Consider the following 25614-nt stretch of genomic DNA (forward strand, 5'->3'; position numbering starts at 1 on the left):
AAGTATACATATGTGCATGTGTGTGTATGTATCTCTATCTATCTGAAATCTGAAGCCCCATTATTTGGGGTTTATAACCCATTCCTTTGGTAAGCTCAATTCTGTAGACCAGTCACCTCATTCTGTTCCCTTTGACCATTTTCTTTTTCCCTTAAGAAGTCTCTTTATGTCTGACATATGAGAGAGATCATTCTGTCCCTCACATTCTGTTCTCTAACAAATGAGATCAGTCAATCAGAAATTACAAGATTGTCCCTCTCCTTTTGACTGACTTTACCCTGCATGACAATGTATAGTTTCACTTCCATAAAGATGAATTGCAAGAGTTTATCTATTCCTATAGCTGAATAGTATTCCACACACAGTGGAGTAATATATATATATATATATATATATATATGTGTATATACACACACATATATAAACAGTTTTATATATATATATATATATAGTTTATCTTCACTTCCATTTTCTTGCCAATGGCATTGAATCATTGAAGAAGTCTCTATATTCATTCAGGATTGGTTCTACCTATTTTATCAATGTAATTTATAAGTTCAGGTCTAATGTCTGGGATTCTAATTCATTTTGAATTGTCTTTTTTGTGTTATGAGATAGGGGTCTGAGTTCATTTTTTCATTATGATTGGCCTGTTTTCCCGGCATTATTTGCCTTGCATTTGTTTGATTCCTAGCATCAAATGGTACCCTGTGTACAACCAGGAACAATTTCCAGCATTAAGTTAGGAGTACCCCTGAGCATAACACAGAGGATAGGGTTGCATGCTGTCGACCCGGGTTCGATTTCTTCGTCCCTCTCAAAACGCTCGGCAAGCTACTGAGAGTATCTCTCCTGCACGGCAGAGCCAGGCAAGCTATCGCTGGCATATTTGATATGCCAAAAGCGGTAACAAAACTCACAATGGAGACGTTACTGGTGCCTGCTTGAGCAAATCAATGAGCAACAGGATGACAGTGACAATGGCCTGGAACACTATATAGAGATGATCTCATAATCTTTCGTGATGTTTCTCTTTCTGTATATGTATACATATATGTATATGTGTGTGTGTATATATATATACACTCATACATATGTATGCACATACAAATATATGTGTGTTTGTGTATATATGTGTATTTTTATATGCACACATACATATATGTATACACATAACATATGGTATGCAGATATAAACATATCTAATGCTGTTTTCAAATTTCTTTTATAGTTTATATTCATTTTAAAATATAATGTGATATAATTAATTTAGATCTTTTGGGTAACAGAAGAAAACATCTCTCTTAGCAGGATTCAGTGTTGGGTCAAATAAGGAGAAAAGGTAAGATTATTTCCTTATCTATAACTTATCTACCTCTCTTTATATGGAAAAGCCCCAGAAAATGAAGCAAAAGACTCACTGGTTCTCAGAGGCCATTTTTCAGTAAATTAGCTAAAGCAGAGAAACACTGGGAAAGAGAAAGGGAAGGTCAATTATGGAAGTTATTAGGAAAGACAAAATAACTAAAGGTATGTGGAATTAAGTTTCCCTCTCCACTAAAATGAATCAGGCCAGCAATACAATGAGGGAAGGACACTACAGAGAGATTCTTTGTCTATATAGTTAATAAAAGTCTCTCAGACTTTTAAGCCTTTACCACCCTACAGATAAATTTAACCCTTTTGCCAAAAACATATATTTAGTTGGTAGTTTTTTGCTGCCCAGTAGGTAAACCAAATCTTAGGAGTGCACTTATATAGCCAATTTAGTCTTGTGATTCACATTATCCAGAAACATAGCCTTTACCTTTCATATCACTAACTAGGGGAAAAAAACAAAATCAAGGCAAGCCAAATAGTATATTGTTAATTTAAATCCAATCAAGTCTCATAGCTGCCTAGGTAAGAATTAGAGATCATAATCTGACATGAAAATTAATTCATGACTTAAAGTCTAGGTTATCACTGGATAGATTTTGTTTTGGAGTCATTGTTAGCAGCCCTCACTTGGGATCAAAATCATAGATGAGAATTTGGCTTGTTACTCAGTGGGTATTTCAGGTAACTAAAGCACGTTTTCAAGCTGAGAAGATGAAAACAAAACTTTTAAAAAGGTAGTTCCAAAGAGTCTGAGGTGAAATAATTGTTTCCTTAGAGAATTTTCATCTTTTTCCCCAGAGAAGATTTGGAATAAGTTATCATTGTTTTCTAATATTTTTGCATTATGATTAAAAACATTTTTTTAATTTTGCATAAAAGAACTAGACATAATAGAATAATAGATGAGTCTTGCAATTATAAGTGCCAACTGTTTGATTAAGTAATTGATTTAGATGTCTTATTTTAAAATAAGGTGTTATTCTTTTATATACAGTGTTAGAATAGTGTTGAAGTTTTAACAATTGCTATTACGATAAAAGTTTAATTCATTATATTTGTAAAACTTAACGTTCATGAAATAAATTAAATTTATGAAGAGTAATTAAGTATTAAACTTATAAATACAGGTTAAGATTTAAAGTTTTCATGCAGCTGGAGACTCCAGAGCGTCCATGGGAGGGGTCAGACCAAATGCCTGGCCAGCTGCAGCTCCCGCAGGAGCACCCTCACCTCACTCCACCACTACAGCCTCCAAGGGCTCAGTTCCCCACCTCACAAATATTCTCTGTAGAGATGCCAAATGGAAGCTAACTATCCAGTACCCAAGCTGAGAACTCTGGAGTTTTATCCAGAGTCAGGGTGAGCGACCTTCCCCCAGACCCCATATTTCTGAAAGCCACACCTACCTCTCACAGATACAACCATGTTGATTTACTGGCCCAGATTCTGAAGCCTTGGACTGCGTGTGGCCTCATATGTGGTCACACAACTCCTCCTAAAGCCACAAACAGCTCAGTAAATTCTTAGACAAGGATTTAACAACCCTGCAATCAGATATGTCAATTTTCACATGCTTTTTATATTAAAATAAAGTTTTAAAAAAGATTTAGAGTGTTTAAACAGACTTCATAAATTAAAACCACCTTAGATAATGTTCCATAGACAGATTTCTTCTTTGTCAAGGAAGAAAGGTTGTTTTTACTTTTGAACATTCTAGTGGCTCTGGAGACATGTGTTCAATTCTGACTAAGGCTGTCAGGACCACACCCAAGTTTTTCACTGCTAGTGTGAGGCTGCCTAAACTAAATCTCTTCTCTCATACTTTACTGTGGCTGAAAGCATCTTGTTATGGGTAACAGATGCCCAGGTCTTTTAATAAATATAGACTAGAACCCCATGGCTATTTAAATTTGACTTTTAATGTGAAGAAAATTTGTAGATTATTTTTCTTTGTTATTGCTACATTTTTTCTTACCTTGACTGATAAAGTTATTGACTCTTGGGAAGGCAAGGCCTGGAAGATGTGACTTTTTTCTTAGTGGTGAGGAGGAAGTGGAAAAATCACATTGAGGCTGTATAATCAGCAATATGATGCTTGTTTTCTGTGCAAAACGTTTGCTAGAACTTTCAAATGAGATTTTTTTGAGGGGCATACATTGTGTGGCCACATTGTGTGACCACATATGTGGTCACACACACCTCCTAAAGCCACAAGCAGCTCAGTAAATTCTTAGACAAGGATTTAACAACCCTGCAATCCGGTATGACAGTTTTCACATAGATTGATTTTATATACCTGTTGGTTTTAATTATTGCAGCTGTGTTATCTAATAAATAACACAATGTCTTTATTGGAAAATATTTTTTGATTGGACTATGTCTACAAATGTTGTTCATATTTGCTGAGACATTATAAGAAAATTATGAACTCAGTAGGAAACTGATAGTTTTACAAGAAAAAAGTGGGAAGGAACATATTGTAGAAAGTTGAGAGTGTTCAATGTTGCAAATGCCAATTGGTATGCATTATAAACAGTAGGAAATACAATGAATGAAGTTTTGGAGTAATATATTTGAATTAAAACATAGACTGAATTTTATCCATAAATTGTAGATTTATCCACAGTTTGGATACTCTCTCTATGGATGTTTCTGGGAACCAGGTAGATCTTAGAGATCTATTTAAGTCATCTGCAAAGTTAAAATTTTTTCATCATAATAAGAATTCATAATTTTCCCTTTTTTAAGTTTTTTGCTTTGTGTCCAGACTGTAAAAATATGCACTGATGTTCCTTCAGGTAAATAGACAGTGTAAGGGTGGGGACTGACAATGAGTTTTTCAGGAAGAAATGAAATCAAAACATGATTTAAAGAAGATGCCTCATCACCAGCCCTGAAGCAGCCCAGCAGCAAGAAGGCCAGACCTCTTTGAGATGCAAATACTGAGCTCTTTGGAGAATTGAAAATGAGGCCCAGTACAGAGAAGAGTGGTCCCCTTTAGAGAAGGAAAATATCCATAAGAAACAAAGGGCTGTGAAAGAAGAACATTAGAAACAAAGGATATAAGAAACAAGAACATTAGAGAACTCTCCCCCAAATGCAAAGCTTTTCTCTTTAGGACAATATCCCAGCATCAAACTCTTACCTGCTTAGAAAACCCCTAGCAGGACAATTTGGGAAATGTCCTATAAGACCATCTTTGTAAAGGCAAGTGTTATGAATTCCCCATGCTAGTGGTTGCCCACATCTCAATTGGGATGTGTAATTCCCTTCTTTCACATTGCGGGGCACTCTCTTCCCTCTGGAGTTGCCTGCATTCTCCCTACAAAGCACAGTTCTGTTTGTCTGCTTCTATTCTCATATTTCTTAAGTAAAGTGATTTTACTTTTACTTACTGTCTCCTCCTAAATTTTTTTTTCTGTGTCAGTAGAGTAAAATCTGGACCTGTGAATCTAGCTGGAGATTAGAACCGATTTTCCTTTTCCAGAGAAGGGCAGCTCCTCGCTGCACGCTGAGTCCGTGGCTCCCTGCAGGCTTGGGAGGGAAGCAATTCCTACACTGTTTATGTAGATCAAGGGAATTTCAGGTGCAGCTTGACAGATGCCCAGTAAGGCTCAAGAGACACTAGTGCATATGCCATGTACGTGCTTGTGGATGATTTCTTCAGTCCTGGGGAGTTTGAGTAGTAGCACTCTTTCTTACGATTACTGCTTCCTTTGCTTTCCAATTCTCCTGGACGTATCTTGGGGAGGGGAATTTCTGTAGATTAACACTGTTTGAGGGCCACCTAGATTACCTGTATCAATTTCAATCCCACTTTGACCTGCTCCCTAAAAAACTGGCACTCATTGGCTGTGGAAAAACATCCACAGTAGTTATTTCGAATGACTATTAAAATATTTTTATCTTCCAAATGAATATATGTGTGAAACCCTATTTTTTTGGCTTCCTCAATCAGAGCAATTCAGGGCAGCATATTTAATACAAAAGTATTTATGAGACTGTGGACTGTGAAGAACTCTTTTACTCTTCCTCATTATCCAATATCCTCTTCTACTTAGTAATAAATGTGAAATAAATTTTGTATTTTTTTAGTATTGTTTTTTATGTACGGACAGTCCGGTACACAAAGAAGTAATATAACTTTTGAGATATCTTTAAACAAATGGACTATTCTCTCATTCTTTTTTCTTTTCCTTGTTGCTTCTAATGTTGATGCATTTGTTAGAGCTCCAGCAACTACATTATTTAGGACAGAACATTTACCTTGAGATTATTTATTTGAGAGAATAAAGTCTCATAAATTTTGCTAGTCTTAATTTGCATTTTCCCTAGCACCTAATCTCAATTTTGCTACCATATCTCCCATAGAAATGCTTCTTTTGTTTTTTTTTTGTTTTAAAAGGTCTTTATAAAATACAAATTTAAATAAAACTTAACTAATTAAAGTATCTAGAAAATACAACTATGATCAAACATAATTAAAATAAGTCCCTGCAATAGAAATGAAGAGCAGGAGAACTGGTCTTCAGTAGGAAGTGAGTTACTTGGGTGGGAATCTGAGAGGAAAATTTAGGAAAGGGAACAGAACAGTAGGACAATGGCAGAAGGGACGTGCCTGCAACAGGGAGTGGGGGGCAGGAAACTGAAACACTGGTGGAAGGTAGCGGACACTGGTAAAGGGATTGCTGTTTTGCTCTTTGAATATTATATGCCTGAAATTCCTGAAATTAACCATAAACATCTTTGTAACTTTGTAGTTCATGGTGATTCTATTAAAAATAAATAAATATTTTCCTGCCTTTATGCATCTCAGCACAGGATACATAAGGTATCTTGAAAAGATTAATTCAACTTTAGATCAATTGCATACTCTTCTGGTTTTCACTCAGGGCTAAACTGTGATACAAAGCTTTTAAAGTTCGCTTCCTCTGTTGAGAGAATCTTAATATGCACGATTTATCTATGTTCTAGTCTCATGAGTTGCTTGATGTGCTTCTGTTTTATTATAAACTTTGAAAGTAACTTTCCATATCTTTCAGGTAGTTCCTATGGTACTTCAAAGTAAAGTTCTTATCTGCAGTATCTAGAGTTAATACTAAGTCTGACCATCTCTAATGTATTCTTCACATTGAATGACAATCTGCTAGTATATTTTACTAGATAGCAACATAGGTAAATACATAAAATAAAGTTCTCTGCGTGTTTATATAATATTGGAAAGAGTATCAAGATGTTAATATTAATTGGGTCTGGGATATTGTATTATGGGTACACTTATGTATTTTCAATTTGTCCCGCAGTAAGCATTTAGTAAAGAATAAATGTTAAAAGCAAAAAAATTTAATCAACAAATTCAGTGACACTAAATGGTAAAAAAAAAAAATTGATGCATTCTTTAGCTTATATGCAGACAATTCAATTACAATAAAACTATTTCATCTTATATTTCACTAGCTGAAATGTTCTACAGTCTGACATTTTTTTTAGATGCCCTAAAGAAAAAATATTCAATCAATTCCAACCTAAGCTAAATCTAATTTAAATAGAGACAAGTTGAGATTTGGGAATGAATTTGCTAGAGGTGTTGCTAAAGTCTCTGGATGATATATATATTTTTTTGATGAAAAATTATGTTCACCCTCTTTCTGACAGGACTGACAGGAAGACAGCAGAAGTTTACATGTGTAAGTTATTGCTATTTTATAGTGTAATAGAATATGGACGCTGATAGGAAATTTCAACATTATTCAATATATGAATATATGAAAATTAAAATGAACACAAATTTGTGAGTCTAACACCTCTGAACTTTCAAAATAAATAACTATTTGTTAGAAGTAGAACATATAAAAAGAATTATAAAAAATATTGAAGTCTAATTATTGGTGAGGAGATGTGTCTAGGGATCAAATATTAATAAACATTGCAAATAATATCTATTGGTATACTAATTATAGAATAGTGTATAGAAGGGGATATGGATGTACCTGTATAATTATATAACTTCTTTTATGAGCTTGAAAATTATCATGATGATTGATTTTAATGTAGAGGAAAGGTATATTTGTCATTCAACATATTCACAAGATTAAATGCAATTGTTTTTCCTTTGCTTGAATCTATTCACAAAGCCTCCCAATTTCCCCCTTATCTATCATTCTTTGTCTTAGGACTGTATCCTTAAAATCAGAACTGTTTCCTCTGAAAAATATTAGACCCTGAGAAAAAAAATTTCCTGTCCTGAGACATTCCCAGATGTCAAAACAATCCTAATTAAACCATTTTAGCTATACTTTGTCTGTTACCACCTATAAAACTGGGGCTGGAGCGATAGTACAGCGGGTAAGGCGTTTGCCTTGCACGAGGCCAACCCAGGTTCGATTCCCAGCATCACATATGGTCCCCTGAGCACTGCCATCGGTAATTCCTGAGTACAGAGCCCTGAGAAATCCCTGTGCATTGTGGGGTGTGACCCAAAAAGCAAAAAAAAAACAAAACCAAAAACATAAAACTGTTAACTCAAGACTATCCTACCAGATATGTTGATCTCTTAATCTAGGGTTCTTTCTATTGAGTAAATCAATATATAAATATATAAATTTATGTTGCCTAGAATAAAATGAACCTCCTTACTTGTTTGAGTTTGGTCTTTGATAATATATACAAGTATTTTCTTCTCAAGAAAATATGAAATAGTTGAAAGAATAGTAAGTTGATTTTGATGGCTTTGCTAAAACTTGCAATTCTGCGACTTAGTGTATGTGATTTTTAAATAGATGGAAAAGTTAATAAATGACATTAAGATATTCTAAAATATGACAGGTTGCTTCTTCAGAAAATTTAAGGTAGTTCTATGAAATTTAGGGGATTCCCTCTATTTTTGTATTTAAAGTATTCTAATTTGTTGGGGATTTTGTAGCAACTTTGCTAGGTTCACAAATTATATAAGTGCATGCTGTTCAGAAAAATGTTTAAGAGAAATCACCTGATTTTATTATGCAGGAAAGTAAACATTTAATATTTATATTATTTTTAAATAAGAATGTTGTTATTAACTCCAATAAAATGGCTAATAGTATGCATATAAATATGCATAAATATAAATGTGTTACCTATAATAATAGAATTGATCATAGTTGATATTTTTGAAATTAATAATATTAAAAATATGCTTTCTTTGCTTTCAGTTTAATTGTAAAATATTAAGTAAAATTAATACAGAATAATAAAACATTTATTTAACATCCATACTTAACAATTATTATACTTTTATTATATTTACATCATAAGTAGTGAGCATGGGATCTATGTCACAAGTAGTGAGCATCATACCACAGCTGATGATGCTCAGTGCTTACTCATGGGTCTGTACTTAGTGATCATTCCTGAGAGAGCTGGGAGACCATATGGGTTGTGAGGATCAAACCCAGGTTGACCTAATACAACAAAAGTCTCCTACCTGTTTTACTATCTCTCCAACCTTTCAGTTCATAATTTTGTACAAAATATGCATCAGGTAGACATCACAAGCACTTAACAATTCAATCCTCTGCCTTAATCAACGGAGGTAGAGACTCTTCTTTATCAGCATAAAACATTCTAATTAGTGGTTTTTACATCTCAGACATTATATCCTTTATCTAAAAGGATATCGTTATATCCTTTTATTCGTATCTCTGCTACTTCCATATTAATTCTCTATAAAATTTGATCCATGCTAATTTGAAAGTTATCCACTGAAGTTCTACTCTAAGGTGAACACTCTCACCCTAGTGCTCTCCAGCCAGGAGTAAATACACAAACTTTAACCTAATAAACCTTGGGTCAACCAACACCTTCCTAATGCCCAACACACAAAAATATAATTTGATTTTCATTTTTTTCCTCAATACAAGTTGAAACTAAAATATTTGACACAAATAGCATGAACTACTGGAAAGAAAAATGAGAATCAAACTGTTTTTCATTGTAACGATTATAATTTTTTAATTAGTACCAATTTAGGTTGAACAAAAATGACTTCACTCACCTTTTGTTCCTCTATCACGCACTTAGTTTCACAGGCCTCCATCTCTTGCCTATTAAATTATATCTTTTTGTATTGCATTCATTCTGAGTGAAAAACTCAGACTGTTTGACATTTTTATTTTTCTTTCAATTTCCCTCACACTGCTTGAGTTGGCAGTTCATTTTGCCTTAGCATTATCCCATATAATTTTTTCCTCTATAAGAGAAATGTAACTTCATTGCAATTACCACTTTTCTGTGGGAAATCTATCTTTTCTATAGTCGTATTGAAAATGTTATCAAATGTATCAACTGTTCGGTTTTGATGTAAACAAATTTGCTAGGTGTGGATTACTTTTATTTTCCGCATGGAGATGAATGATTATTTAAAGATCGAAGATGTTATGATTTTCATAAATTCCAGAAACTTTTGACACAATATTTTTAAGTTTGTTGATTTCACCTTTGTGTTGTCTTCTATTAAAAAATATATTAAAAATACTAAATAAAAATATTTTTTAGTTTTTTTAGCTTTCAAACATACTTTTTCCAATCTCATTATCTATTTGTGTTGCATCATGGTAATTTTCAAATAATTTTCAGATAGTTTTCTGGAACTTATACTAATTATGCCTCACGTAATGATTAAAAAAACTATTCACTAAATGTTTAAGATAGTGTTTTTCATTTTGAAATTTTGATTTAAAATTATATTTCTGGTTTATGATGATGTTACTTTTTACTTATTATTCATTGAAATACTGAAGTCCAGGCTGGAAAGATGGTACAGCAGTCAGGATGCTTGCCTTGCATGTAGCCAACCAAGGGTTAATCTCTAGTACCACACAGGATGTGCAGAGCCTCTTCAGGATGATTCCTGAGCACAGAACAAAGAGATATCTGAGCACTGTCAGATGAGTCCCCCAAACCAAATCATTATAATCAAAATAAATTATCAAAAGAAGTTCATATTACAGCTTTAGAATTTCATTGTTGAATTTTCTTTTGAAGGGAGTTTGGGACATATAAAATGGTGCTCAGCACTTACTCTTGGCACCAGAATCATTCCTGGAGGTGCTCAGAGCAGAGGATGGGACATTTTTGGTGCCCCATCTTGAACCCTAGTTGACCACCTGCCAGAAAAGTGCCTTCCTGCTAAACTAAGTTTCCATTTCACACCTTGTTCTATTTCCATTGTTTATTTTAGGTGTGCTGGTTATCTTTTGTGTTAACGCTTCAAATAAATTTTATTCTGGATTACTTGTATGGGTTGTATCATTTCTTGTAAATTAAGGTCATTTTATTTCTTTGTGGTTATACTTTGCAACATTTTGGAAATATCATTCCAGAAGAATTCTGCTTTTGTTTCTGCTTAGATTGATTCATCTCCCTCATTTCTAGACGAGATTTTAATATAGCTTTCTGTCACAGGATTTATGCCATTCATATTCCAAATCTCAGCTCACAATTGATTCAAGCTAGAAATTTTGATTTCTCATGAGACATACCCAGCAGTCTCTGTTCCACTAAAGTTCAGGCTTAAGCAATTTCTTTACTACTTTTCTGGGCTAGTTACATTTTTTGTCTTTTACTATTACATACAGAAACATACCTTGAGAGTTCAGGGTTAATGTAGGGTCTCTGTTCTAATGATCAAAAGGCTCAAGGCCACTCTGCTAAGTTCTCCGCAGTTCCCACAGTTTTATTCCTTCACATACCAGATCTTCTTGATCAAATCTCTAATGTCAGAAAATCATCTGCTTTGTGACTGCCATAATGATTTTTAAACTGTGGGCTTTCTCTAGACCTTACAGATTTTCTTTTATATAGCTTTGAGCTCAGTTATACATGTGCTGACTTTTACATTATATTTTATCTGGCATTTTAAACTATTTGAAAAAGGAGGGAAAAAATCAACTCAGTGCATTGTCTTGCTTAAAACTATTAATGTTATGAACATCATTAAAGATCAATGAATGTTCCAATTTAACAAGTGAATATTCCTTAAATCAGAGATTCTTAGAATGCAGAAAGAGAATTGCACAAAATCACTGAAAAAAAATAAGTGACGGTGTTTGATAATGGTGATCATCGATATAGATGAATAATAGTGCTTTCAGAACAATTGATGTGTGGTTAAAATTGGCATTTTAACATTTTATACAGTTATTAGGCAATCTAATTCTAGAAACACAGGAAAACATATGCCACAATTATTTAAATACTAAAATGGGATCCAAATTGTTTATCATGACAACACTGCAGTAATGAACACAGATAAAACACAGTTGAAGACCCCCAGAACCCAGCCACAGCCATGCTCAAGGCCACTCTCCACACGTTCAGATGAGCCTCATGCATGAAGGAACCAGCAGAGGAACCCAGGTGTGCAGGACCCGGGACCGAGATCTCCAATGTTGCTCAAATCTGGACTGGGCCTCTTCCACCCAGATCCCCAATTTTCCAGTATCTAGGCGGTCACACTCAGAAACTGCCCCTAGTGCTGTGTAATTCCATCAATGGCCAACATCCAGAGACTATAAGACCAAGCTCCCGGAAGAGTCTATTAATTATAGTATAATAGGCTAGTTCTCCCTCTTGGAGAACCTGACAAATTACCAAGAGTCTGTTGCCAGCTTGGGAGAGCCTGATGAGCTTCCTTTGGCATATTCATGTCCTGAGTACAATACAGATATATACATAACTTTCGGAGAGCCTGGCAAGCTACCGAGAGTATCCCGCCTGCACGGCAGAGTCTGGCAAGCTGCCCGTGGCATATTTGATATGCCAAAAACAGTAACAATAGGTCTCATTCCCCTGACCCTGAAAAAGCTTCCAATCATTGGGAAAGACAAGTAAGGAGAGGCTGCTAAAATTTCAGGGCTGGGAGTAATAGAGACATTACTGGTGCCTGTTTTAGTAAATTGATGAACAGTGAAATGACAGTGATACAGTGATACAGTTCTAGAAACACAGATAAAATATGCCACAATTATTTAATACTAAAATTTGGATCCAAATTGTTTACCATGACAACACTGCAATAATAAAAGGAAATTTATATGAAAATACCATTACTATAATTCCTTGGAATACATTGAAACAAGATGAATTACTTGCTAAAAGCATATGCTTACTTTAAAGAATTGTTATGCATACTCTTACTCTTGAGATTTTTATTCAGCTTATAGTGTATTTCAGTACCAAAGAACATGTTTTTGTAAACATTCATAGATGGTTTGCATTACTTTTATTTCATAATTTTCAAAAATGATATTTTATTTTTTAAAAATGTGAATATTTCCTATGTAAAGAATTGGATAGTTTTGCTGGCTTGTTTACAAATAATATTTGCTATACAGCGATTTTTAAAATGTCTTTAACCCTGTCAGTGGGATATCAGTTTTTAATTCTTTTTCATTTAAGCTCTGTGGTTTACAAAGTTGTTTATAGTATGGTTGTTTCAGGCATTCATTCTGCACCACCAAATCCACCATCACAGTGACCTTTCCTCCACCAATGTCCCCAGTTTCCCACCCCTTCCCTCCAAGCCTGCCCAATTAGCAGTCACAAACCAATTTCCTTCATATTGCTAGCTACAACATAATGGCAAATGGAGTTATCAGAAATAGAACAATAATAGTCAATTTGTGATAATTGTTATATCTCACTGTGTGTTGCTAAGTTCATTGTCTTAGGATTTACTGAGCTAGTGAGTGCGGGTTAAGTCTTCTGTATTCCTGTATTTGCTCACTGAGCTTGATGTATTTCTATGCAACTTTCCCATCAACTGGGCTGTGCTCCTACAGGACTGTCCTGTCAGTACTGTGAAATTTTGGGGTGTGATATGGCCATGATTGGCCACGTGCTCCATGAATTCTGGAGAAATGCTATTTCATGTGGGAGGATGTTGAGTGTTGGGGTTGCTGGGCCTATCCAAAAAGAAGTGCAATCTTCCCCCATTCTGAGAAGGCTGCTGTGTTTTCAGCTCAAGGATCCATCTTCCTGGAACAATTTGGTAGCTTGATGATCAGTTTTTAATTTTTATATGAGTATTTTTTTAAACTTATGACTCATTTGTCTGTCATATGTTATAAAAATACCTATTAACTTTGTCCCTCACTTGTTCATGATATTTAATGCTGTGTGACAACATTACTTTTATCTAGGTTAATTATCTTATTTCATTTCTTTTGGCTAGTATGTTTAGAAGAACCTTTCCCCACTTCAAAATTATATAAATGTTTACCAATATGTATAAATATGTATGGAACACATTTCAGCACATTGGTTTCATTTCTATATAACAGTAAATATTCAAATTGCTTTGATTTTTTCATTCTGGATGAGTTAACAAAGGAAATAATGTTATTTAATTACCTATGGCCTTATTCACTATTTAAAATAGTCCATGGCTATGGTTGGAGAGATAATACAGCGGACAGGGTCTTGCATTGCACTCAGTTGGTCTAGCTTCAGTCCCTGGCACCCCATATGATCTTCCTCTTCCCTGAGTCCCATGAAGAATAATCCCTGAGTACCACTGGTGATTGGCTTAAAAAACAATAAAGAAGCCCCAATTTTTTATTGATTTTAAATCAACATTTATCAAATTTATAAATTATTTTTGAAGATTATATTATGTCCTATTATGATTTTAATTACATTTTAGAATTTGTCTGTATAACTTGTGTGTTCTTAGAATCAGTTACTTTTTCTTCCCTGTATTTTGTTCTTTTCTTTTTCATTTTTGGCCCACATCCAGTGGTACTCATACTATTAACATGGTACTCAGTCCTTGTAATGCTTGCAGTGGAGAACGGTGAAATGCCAGGCATTTAACCCAATACTCCAGCATACAAAGGGTGCACTCTAGTGCCTTGCACTATTTTCTGGAGCAAGATTTCCGGGTTGTAGTGACAGGATTAAACACAGGGCTTCATACATGTCAGGCAATGTTCTACCACTTAGTTATATTGCCAGTCCTAAAAATTTTCTTTTCAGTCATGTCAAGTTCTAAAATGCTAGATTTCAAAATACATCCTTGTGAAAATTTTGAGAGGAACACTTAATTACTTGGAGAAAAATTGACTTTTAGCAATATTTTATTAAATTTTTATCAAGGGATATAATTTATATTTCCATTTATTCAAATCCCCTTAACAACATTTTTCCTGCTTTCTTATTTTGTTATTTACTTAGGCTTAAAAAAGGGATCAATGCTTTTTTTGATTAGTATGGTTTTTCATTAAATTGCTAATCCAAAGTAGAATTTATTAGGAGGCACCAATATGACTATTCTGAAATTCTCATTAAAGTATGCCTGAAGAAACAGAAAAGGCAAACACTCACAGCAACACAGGGAACAGAGATGCCTGAATCCAGAGAAATGTCACTAATTATAAGGTTGATGGAGCAGTAATAAGGAAATATCTTTAAAAGCACATCTAGTGCTTTTAAAGATAAATATTCAGTCTTTGCATAAAGAAATAGGCATCTTCTAAAAAAGGTGTAGGAGACTTTATGGAACTGACTTTATATACGTGTGTGTATATATGTGTGTGTATACATGTGTGTGCATATATATGTATATTACATATATATGCAATTTTTTGGTCTCAAACATCCTGAACTTGTACTACTCAGACTTTAGATAGCCGTGATTTTGCCTTGTGTCTTTGCTACTTTACTCTGCCCCTCTACTTAATTTCATTGTTATAGATTTATACTATTGAAAAAGAATGTACCTATATGTGTGTGTTGCGCATGCATGTGATGTGTGTGTGTGTGTGTGTGTGTGTGCATCTTGGGGTTATAAGAAGGCCTGACATTTGGTACCACTTGCTATTAATATTAGCAAAGTGTTAATATTAGTAAATTGTTATTTATGTGGGTAGTGAAAAAAAATACATCCTGCTCCATTGGCGTGATAGGGAAGTAATTTTTCTTATGCAAGTATTTTTTAAAATTGTTTTGAAATGGAGTTTGGGGAATAATAATGTTAAGAGCTCTAATCTATTATTTGAAAACAGAATAATTCAGTGCACTGAAGTCTAAAATGTAACACTTTCATAAACATACCATGTTGATAAACTAGAAAAATCAGTAATTGGACATTTTCATACTGGATTATCTATGATTTTATTGCATTTTGTAGCATAATGTTTTTCATTCCTGAATTTAATACAAAAGAAGGTAGCAAAAAAGTTAGAGAAATACTCTAACTTATTAAAATATATGCAATCACGATTAACAGTCACCATGGTTAATATTTTTTATTTTTTATATGATGCACAGTCATGACCAACATGCGTGCATATCCTCACAGGCCCACACACGGATGCACACATTCATGTCCATACTTAAGCATACTTATGAATACATATGTACACATATTTGGGCTGTTTTGTTTTTTTCTATAATTTGATGTGTGTTGTTAGCAGCATTTTGCTACTCATTTCCTGGGTAATATATGCAAACATTTCCCTAGACGGGATCCAGGGGAGTAGAAATCCTGAAATTGTGTTTATAAGTCAGTGACAAATTATTTTCCAAATTGTAAAGATGAGAAGTAATCCTGTCAGACATGTTTGAATGCTAAGAGGCAGGAGAGAGAGTGCAGGAGCTAAGGGACCTACCTTGAATGCCCCTGACGCTGGTTCAATTCCTAGTACCACATGGTCTCCCCAACCCTCCCTCCCTCTACCAAAATGAAAGAAAGAAATATGAGAGAGGTAATTTCCACCATTTGGTGTTGTCCAACTCCTTAAGTTCAGTCATGAAAATGAGTATAAATGGTCTCTTTATGTCTTGACTTGCACATACTTCATTAAAGAGGCAAAAAGTTTGAATATCTATGTTTGTGGGTCACAGGAACCTCCTCCTCTTGAAATTCCATTCATATTTTCTGTCCATTCTAATTTTATCATATATTTTAAAATAAATGTGATATATTTAATTTGGGCTAGAGCAATAGCACAGCGGTAGGCATTTGCCTTGCATGCAAACCTGGGTTTGATTCCTCCGCCCCTCTCTGAGAGCTCGGCAAGCTACTGAGTGTATCTCACCCACATGGCAGAGCCTGACAAACTCCCTGTGGCATATTCAATATGCCAAAAACAGTAACAAGTCTCACAATGGAGACGTTACTGGTGCCCACTCGAGCAAATTGATGAGCAACAGGATGACAGTGAGAGTGACAGTACAATCAAAATGAGTGTGGGGGAAGTGCATATTAAGAAAGAGAGGGAAATATTGCTATCTCTGGTTCTTTAGTAGAACAAAATGCTAGTAGAGCTGTAAAGCAAAGATTGTCTAATGCTAGGGATCTTTGAATGTGCACAGCCCCTGACTGCTATGTCTAGGCAAAACATGGACAATAATCCATGAAGTCTAGGGGAAAACAACATTTTAAAGGGTTTACTGATTCTGGGACTTAGAATTGTCAACATGTAGGTGGGATGTTCCTGAAAAGATGGTAAAGGACACCTATTCCTCACTAGATGCCAGTGATTTTCTCTGATAATAGACTCATTGGAGTTGTAAGAATGTCAACTGTTGAACAGCAACACAAAAGCTCGAAATGATGCAGTGCATGTAAGAATGTGGTAGCTGTAAAGGACAGAGAGCTGACTCACTAGGTTGCAGTCTTCTTATTGGCAATGCCCGCTGTTTGCTGCAACAGGAAGTATACATATTCTAAAATTTTCTCTTTGAAGTCACTGGAAACAGAAAACTGATTCCCTGGAGTGTGAGGGCTTTGAGCTATCTCTGTTATGTCAACTTTTTGGAGCTATCTCTGTTATGTCAACTTTTTGGAGCTTCATATTTTCTGCTGACATCAGTCAGGTATATATAAGAATACCTTCTACTTCGAGCTCTTTATTCTTAGTGAAAAATGAAAGCATTCCACAGAGATTTCTTCCCTAAGCAAATCCTTTCATGGGCAAGATCAGGAACAAGCTACTCGAAGTATCAGTGGTATTATATTTAAATATAAATGGAGGGGTTTATACAACTGGCCATTTTAGATCTCACTAACATCACAGGTAGCTAGCTGGTAAGAGATAATATAAGTAGCAACGGATTGAGAATAGTCACAGACAGGAGGAGAATGCGGGTCAGGTAACTTCTTTGAGCTTGGTTTGCAGCCTGACTGATGCAGCTGTCCAAGTGGAAGAGAGAAAAAGCAGCAGTTCTCACACACGAGCACTTGGTAGAGAATCACTGTCACTGTCATCCCATTGCGCATCGATTTGCTCGAGCAGGCATCAGTAATGTCTCCATTGTGAGACTTATTGCTATTTTTGGCATATCATATCAAATATGCAATGGGTAGCTTGCCAGACTCTGCTGTGTGCGCACAAGATACTCTGGGTAGCTTGCCGGGCTCTCCGAGAGGGATGGAGGAATCGAGCCCGGGTCAGCCACGTGCAAGCCAAATGCCCTACCCGCTGTGAATCAAAGAAAGTCAAATAGTCAAAGAGCAAGTGGCAGCAAGGAGAAGCAGGCCACGAAGCAGCAGCAGCAGATTTCTGGGCCACTGAGAGGACCTACATATGTAGAGATAGCAGATCCAGACCAGCTTGAGCCAATGCCAGCATATGCTGGGAACTAGTGAGAAACCAGCATGAGGCTAAGACATTGGAAGAGCCAAAATTTATTTCTCACAGCAGTTACATAAATATTACTTCATAAATATCTGGAGTATTGTATGCTAATTGTACATTTGATAACCCAAGAAATCAACAAGATGCTAACCAGTTCTGTTTAATAAGAGGCTGTGCAATGATACTCATCAACCCGGTAGAAGACACAACTTTGCAGTGGATATACAAACATAGTCACATCAAGTTTTCTTGCTTCAGATTAATGATGATTCAACTCATCAAGGACTTGACTTAGTTTCTCTTGACACCTGAGGATGTGTTGGCCAGGGTTTGAGCATGTATCCTTTGTAAGAATAGCTGTCCGGGAGGAGTTTGGGAAAATTTAGGTTTCTTTTTGGCTCATTTGTGGAGACAGCTTGGAAAAAGGGACTCATACATAGCCTTGCAGGAGTCAGAGTGCTACCAAAGCCAAGATTTAATGAGCACTTTAGCTTCTGTTTTTCTAGGCTCCTCCTGTTAGGGAGTCTAGAAAAGACTGACGGCTCTGCAGATGCTGCCAGTTATTAAGAGAGCTTCTTCGAGCTCCAAATCTTTACATATGTGCTGGGACAGGATTTTTGCAAGCACGTTTTCTTTTCCAGCTGTTTTGTTGGCCTCCGACAATATGGACTAAAATGCAGAGTCTGGAAAGCCCCCTTCTAAATTTTTGCACCTTCCTGTCTTGTCGGGCTAGAGCGATAGCAGGGCTGGAGCGATAGCACAGCGGTTGGGCATTCGCCTTTCATGCGGCAGACCTGTGTTTGATTCCTCCGCCCCTCTTGGAGAGCCCGGCGAGTTCGGTGGACACATCTTTGTAATAGATGTACTCCTGGCCCACATTTGTTGATTTCAAGTGCAGCTGTAAATGGACCAGGCTTTGTCAAGGACAGAGACAAAGGGCTAGGTGAGATGGAAAAAGGTTAGGGAATTGGTTAGTTTTAGTCCTGTTTTGTCCCTTCAAGCTGGCTTTAAGATGGTGAAATGTTATTGGGAGTTGGAAAAAGTTGGAACTTTGAAGACAGAGGTTGTCAAAATAAGGCCACATCTAAAGCTGAGAAGTGGTTTTCCTGATTTCAAGCTGAGTCAAGGATATCCTTGATTTCTAGCCTGGATAGTGTTGAGTCCCAAGAGGTCGGGAATGTCAGCTCTGATGCCTTTAGGTTAATCACGATTTAGCTTCCATCTAGATTTTGAAAATATTTCTCTTCTGAACAGTAAATGTTTGTAAAATTCTATGAAATTCTACCCATTCTTTTAAAAATTGCTCTTAGGGTTCTTAAGCTTATTATGATTTATGAAATTTGTTTAGGCTGTACTCATACTGTAGTCTGGTAATTTAAACTTAAAAAATCAGAACACTGTGCTCCCGAAGAAGGAAAAACAATCCTTTCCCAGGGAGTGTGCTGCATTTCTATCTAGTTTTGGGGCATAAATATCCCCCTGTGTGCCTATGGATGAGTCCCTTTTCTCTCTTTCAGGAATACTGGTTTATTTTTTAATGACAATGATGTCTTCATTTATTCTTAACTGAAGCTATTAACAGAAAAATAGAAAAAAAAGTATTTGCCAGGAAGGTCTGCCGAGTGCCCTTCTTAACTGGTCAGATTAAAAAGACAAAGTTAAGGCCAGAGATGTCTTAGTACAATGGCTAAGACATCTGCCTTTTACATGGCTGATCTGGGTTTAGAGTCTGTCACCAAACGTGGTCCCCACATGCTTCATCAGGAATGATTTTTGGATACAGAGTTAGGAGTAATCCTTGAGCACCGTTGGCTTGAGCCCAAAGGACAGAAAGAAAAAACAAACTAGTGAAAAAATAAAAAGATGAGGGTAAATTGTAATTACAGAGCATAATACATCTCTGAAAATTCTAAATAAGGATTATCGTCACGCCATGAAGGTTTTTGTTAATCAAATTCTTGCCTATAAGCAGCACCATTATAAGGAGTATAAATGGTGCAATCCCAGAAGGATTAGAAGTTCTTTAATTTTATTGCATCTTAGTTCCAGATTGTTCTTTAAGTGAGATCTTTTAAAATCATCTTTATGTCTCTTATCAGGAAAATTGAAGATTAAAAGGATTATAAGGTACTAAAGGTCACAGGGTAGATATTGAACTCTGAAATATCTCAAGCCTGTCTTACAGTAAATTATTTCAAGTATTCAAACGGTTTTGGAATAGCTTACTCATTTACAGTATGAACATTTCTTAAAAATAAAAACAGAACTATTATATATAATGAATTGATCCCCCTCTTTGATCATGAATCCAATGGAATAGAAACTGGAAAGAATTCTGGAGTTATTTTCTGGAATTTATTTATAATTGCAAAGGTAAGGAAATAACCAAAGTGTCTATTAGTGAATGAATGTATAAAAATGCATTATCTGGGCTGGAGCGATAGTACAGCAGGTAGGGCATTTGTCTTGCATGCGGTCGACCCCAAGTTTGATTCCCAGCATCTTAGATGGTCCCCTGAGCACCTCCAGGAGTAATTCCTGAGTGAAGAGCCAGGAGTAACCCCTGTGCATTGCCATGTGTGACCCCAAAAGCAAAAAACAAAACCAATAACAAAAATGCATTATCTGTGTGCACAAGCATAAACACACACACACACACACACACACACACACACATCCCAAAGGAGTAATATTCAACTTTTAAAAAGAGGAAAATTGTACCATTTTTTTCCACATGGTAGAGTTTGAGAACATTATGATAAGTAAAGTAAGCCAGATATATAAAAGTGCTAGTTCATAACTGAGCTGTTATAGGTAGAATCTAATATAGATAAGCTCATGGAAGTTGAGAGTAAATGGTAGTTGTTAAAAAAACAAGGTGAGTGGGGGGCAAATATGAAGATGTTGGTCACAGAAAGCAAAACTTTGGCTATGCAAGATCATGCATTTTGGATATGTAACACATGATCAAATATGATACCTTAAATACATGCAATGGAACCAAATAATATGCAGTATAATCAAACAATATACATTAAATACGTGCAATAAAATTTCATATGTCAATGAAACCTCAATAAACTTGTTAAAACAATTTTGAACTAGAGTAAAAATTCAGTTTCTCTAAGTACCAGGAGGTTGACTCCATGGCTTCGAGGCTGGCCTCATGTTCCGGGGAAAGGTCAACTCAGAGAAGCGATCACCAACTACATTGTAGTCGAAGGCCATGTGGGGGAAGGGAGTTGCGGGCTGAATGAGGGCTAGAGACTGAGCACAGCGGCCACTCAACACCTTTATTGCAAACCACAACAGCTAATTAGAGAGAGAAAACAGAAGGGAATGCCTTGCCACAGTGGCAGGGTGGGGTGGGGGGGAGATGGAATTGGGGAGGGTGGGAGGGACACTGGGTTTACGGGTGGTGGAGAATGGGCACTGGTGAAGGGATGGGTTCCCAAACTTTGTATGAGGGAAGTATAAGTACAAAAGTGTATAAATCTGTAACTGTACCCTCACGGTGATTCTCTAATTAAAAATAAATAAATAAAAAAAAAAAATTCAGTTTCTCTAAATGCTAAGATGATGGCGAGGAACTTTTTGTTTTTCATATTTATGACTCTTGATGACTCTTCAAGTACATAAAATAAGATGCACAAAAGTGTCCATATCATATACGAGATTCGGAGAAAATTTTTCTGTACATTAATATTTTCATGATTAAAATCAACATCAGGCAATTCAGTCTAGGGTCATTAGAGAAATTCTGAATAGTTTAGTTTTTATTTCTTCAAAATATTGCAGAAACAAGTCTCATTTTATAAAAATATTAAAAAATTAATATTCAAGAGTGAGTTGCTATATAGGTTGATCTCTGTTGACCCTTCAAAGTATAGACATTCAGCCTGTACTATCTGCATATTTCAGAAGACTATGCAATATCTGAAGCGTATTTTGAAAGGATTATTTAGTACTGAAGATTAACCAAACTTTAATTCGTTCTTATTTAAAAACAATACATGCAGGGGCAGAGAATCACCTACAGGGAAAAATGCCATCATTTAGGTTGATTCTTTGCTGAAATTAAATGCAAACTATTTCAACGACATTTGCAAACTATAAAGGAGTTAAAGAGTCTTTTAAAAGCTGTTTTGGGTGGTGGGTCACTTTTGTTGCAAGAAATTTAATTCCACGGTTTGAGTGAAAGCTTTCAGATTTGCTTCCATGATGCGGAAATGAAAACATTTTATACAAACTGCATCTAAATGTGGGTGAGTCACCAATCCATATCTGGCCTTCACCCATGTTTATGTCAAGCTGACACACAGAAATAAATCCCAGCTGCTCCCCATCTCTTTGAGGATTTGTTCTCCAGTAATTTTTTTTTCTTTAAAGCATTCATTCCTCAGGACCGGGCACCAGGCAGAGGTCTATGCTGGAATTTTTGCCATTGTTTAATTCATGGCAGAGGTTAACTGACAATGCCAGACTTTGGATAAATAATAAATAGGTACCTCTCCATAATTCCTCATTTTCAAATCCACTTGTATACAATTTTTCTGGAATTTATTTCTACCTTTTCTGACATTTCTTGGGAACTTCCTGTGGTGAGTTTAGCCAGAGTGGTACAGGTGTGAATAGAGCTCAAGAAGCCACGGGGGGGAGGTTACTATAAGAAGAGATGCTTGGTGCATATGCTGCTTGCGCCCACGTGGCCAAGCACATGCGGTGCCTGAGCACATGTGTTGCCTGCATCTCCCCTCTTGAGATGTGTACTTTCATGCTTTCATGTCTAGTGTTAGGATATGTGTGTAGAGCTCTCTCCATCCTCGGAGAAGCCCGAGTTCTCCCTTGAGCGTGTTACTGCTACTTGTTTTTTCTTTTCCGCTTATTCCTTCCTCCTTCCCTCAAAAAACCTCTAAATAAAATCTGTTACTTCAAAAAAAAAAAAAAAAGAGGAGATGCTTCAATTGGCTGAGGTGCCTGCAGAGGTCAAGACTCCTAAGAGTCTACACAAGCTTCTGTGATGAGTGGATGTTAAAGTCCTGATCTCCACTCAGTTCAAATTTCTTGGTCTATACTTGCAGAAAGACTCCTAGGAGATGAAAGTGAGACAGAACATTTTTAATAAGACACTGTAAGAGAGAAGATACCATCTCACAGAATAAAAGAAAGGAATTACGGACCCCCAGTTGGATGTAGGCAACCTCTCAAATGGAGGGGACCATAAAGCAAAGGAAAAAAGTTACATAATTAAGAATGCAATGCCCGAATAAGGAATGCATCCCTTGCTTTTATAAAGCTGGTTCAATGGTCCCTTTTCTAAGTCTCCCGTTATTGGAGAACTTATGCACAAAGTTTATTTCTAGAGTTTGTATTCAAGGAAGAAGGACGTAGAACTTTGGTGATCACCAGCATTTCTTATTCAGGGCTTCTTGGTTGTGCTGGCTTCTCCTCTCTCGAGTGGGCCCAGCAATCTCCAGCTGGCAGAGTTCAAAGTCTTACCAGGATTTATTATTTCCCGGGAGTCTTTTCTAAAGGAAGTCCAGCCTCTACACTTCTGTTTTGGAAAATGGGATGGCGGCAGCATGTTAGATCATACTGTAGTTTTGATTACTTCTCCCAGATTCATTGCTGGCTCCTCCTACCTGACCTACTTCAATATAAACTTGGCTATCCAATCCCTTTTTATACAAGCTACTCCTTCTAAAATCCAACTTCATAGAACTTAAAACTTTTCGAAGAAAGGGAAGGGGGAAGAAGTTTCCCGTTATTCTCACTGATTCTTGACTGAAGTCAGCCATATCTTAAAAGACTGATAAAAGCAGAAGACATGTTAGTTTAGTAACACACGTCTCATTTGAGCACAGTAGAGAGCCAGGAAAAGAAATAACCCCCCAAAACAACAATTGCATTACCTTAAATAACAACTTTAGCTAAGATAAAAGATGTTGCAGCTCAGAGAATGCCAATTTGAGAGATTACAGGAAAATCACAATAATGACTCTGTAATGAAAATTTAAATTGCTGCCTTTCTTCAATGAAGAGGGCCTGGAAACTTGGCCATCCTACACTTTACAAGTGGAGATTTCCCTTAGAAGTATGTATCTTCCCTTAGAAGTATCTCTTACAAAAGAATAGCAGTCATTTGAAATCTTTTTTTTATGCCTACATTTAAAAATATTAATAGCTAACTCAATATAATTCCCAACCCAGGAGCCATATTTTGGGTGACACATGATACTTCCTCCTACTGTTATCTGGCCTACTCCTGGCCACCTTCAGTTCTTGAGGCAAGTTTTTAAAATACTTCTACCTATATTTTTCATACTTTTAAGTTATGTTTTTAAAAATACATGTCTTAGTATGAGTCGGAAGAGCCTGGCAAGCTCCCCGTGGCATATTTGATACGCCAAAAACAGTAACATTAACAGTTTTTATACCCCTGACCCTGAAAGATTCTCCAATTGTTTGGAAAGAAGAGTAAAGAGAGGCTGCTAAAATCTCAGGGCTGGGACGAATGGAGATTTTACTGGCTCCTGCTCGAGTAAATCGATGAACAATGGGATGGCAGTGATACTACTTTCTTAAACAAACCTACCCTTAATCCCACTGAAAAATACAAAGCCTTGGGTGTTGGACCATTTATATAAAAATCAGCTGGGTTAAGTTGATTATGAGTTCCAACTGGCTCTTAGCCTATTGAATCAAGAGGTGAGAAACAGAAATTTAAAAATTTTTAAGCAGGCAGCAAAGCAATATTAAAAAAAGAAAAACTTGCAGGCAGCTAACCCAAGTTCAATCTAGGCACCAAATATGGTCCTCAAAGCCCCACCAGGAGTAAACCTTTACCACAAAGCCAGGAGTAAGTCCTGAGCACTGCTGTCTGTGTGTATGTGTGTTTGTGTATACACACACTATGTATATGCACACATACATATATATATATATGTACACACATAAATATGCACACATATATGTATATACCAAGTTATATAGCTCTATGTTCCTGCTTTTATATTGATATAAAGTACTTGCATTCTCCAGTGAATTTAAATCCTGGAATTAAGATTTAAGCTACAGAAATATAATGTCTGCCAGAGGGCAGAGAGATAATTTGTCAGAGGACATCGAGATATTCTAAATCACATCATATTATCATAATTGAAATATCCATCCTTTAAGTACATGTGTCCAAGGTGCTAAATGCTGTTAGAGAGCAGAAAAACAGTCTTTACATTTGTCTTCAGTATTTCAGGAGCTCTCAGACTAGGGGACTATATATGTTATCATTGTACTTATTTTTCTTGTATTGGTTTCTTATCTTGTTCAGGAATTTTACAGCTTCAGGGGTATGACTTACTTAACCTTGCATTTTTTAAAAAATGTTTATGTTCTATAGCATGGTAGTACCTTTATTCTTGGATGCATTGAGGTATAAAAGCAAAATCAGAGTGATTTCTAAGATTAAGCATATGCATTGAATCATGTCCTAGAGAGAATTCAAAAAGATAAATGAGGATTCTTTCCCTTTGCATCACTGAGACAAAGGCCATATACTGAACCAAAGAGTAAGATATGGACCTTGAGCTCCCACATTAGATGTGTGTGTGGGAGGGTC

This window comes from Sorex araneus, chromosome X (genome assembly GCF_027595985.1).
Source record: "Sorex araneus isolate mSorAra2 chromosome X, mSorAra2.pri, whole genome shotgun sequence".
NCBI classification, from domain to species: domain Eukaryota; kingdom Metazoa; phylum Chordata; class Mammalia; order Eulipotyphla; family Soricidae; genus Sorex; species Sorex araneus.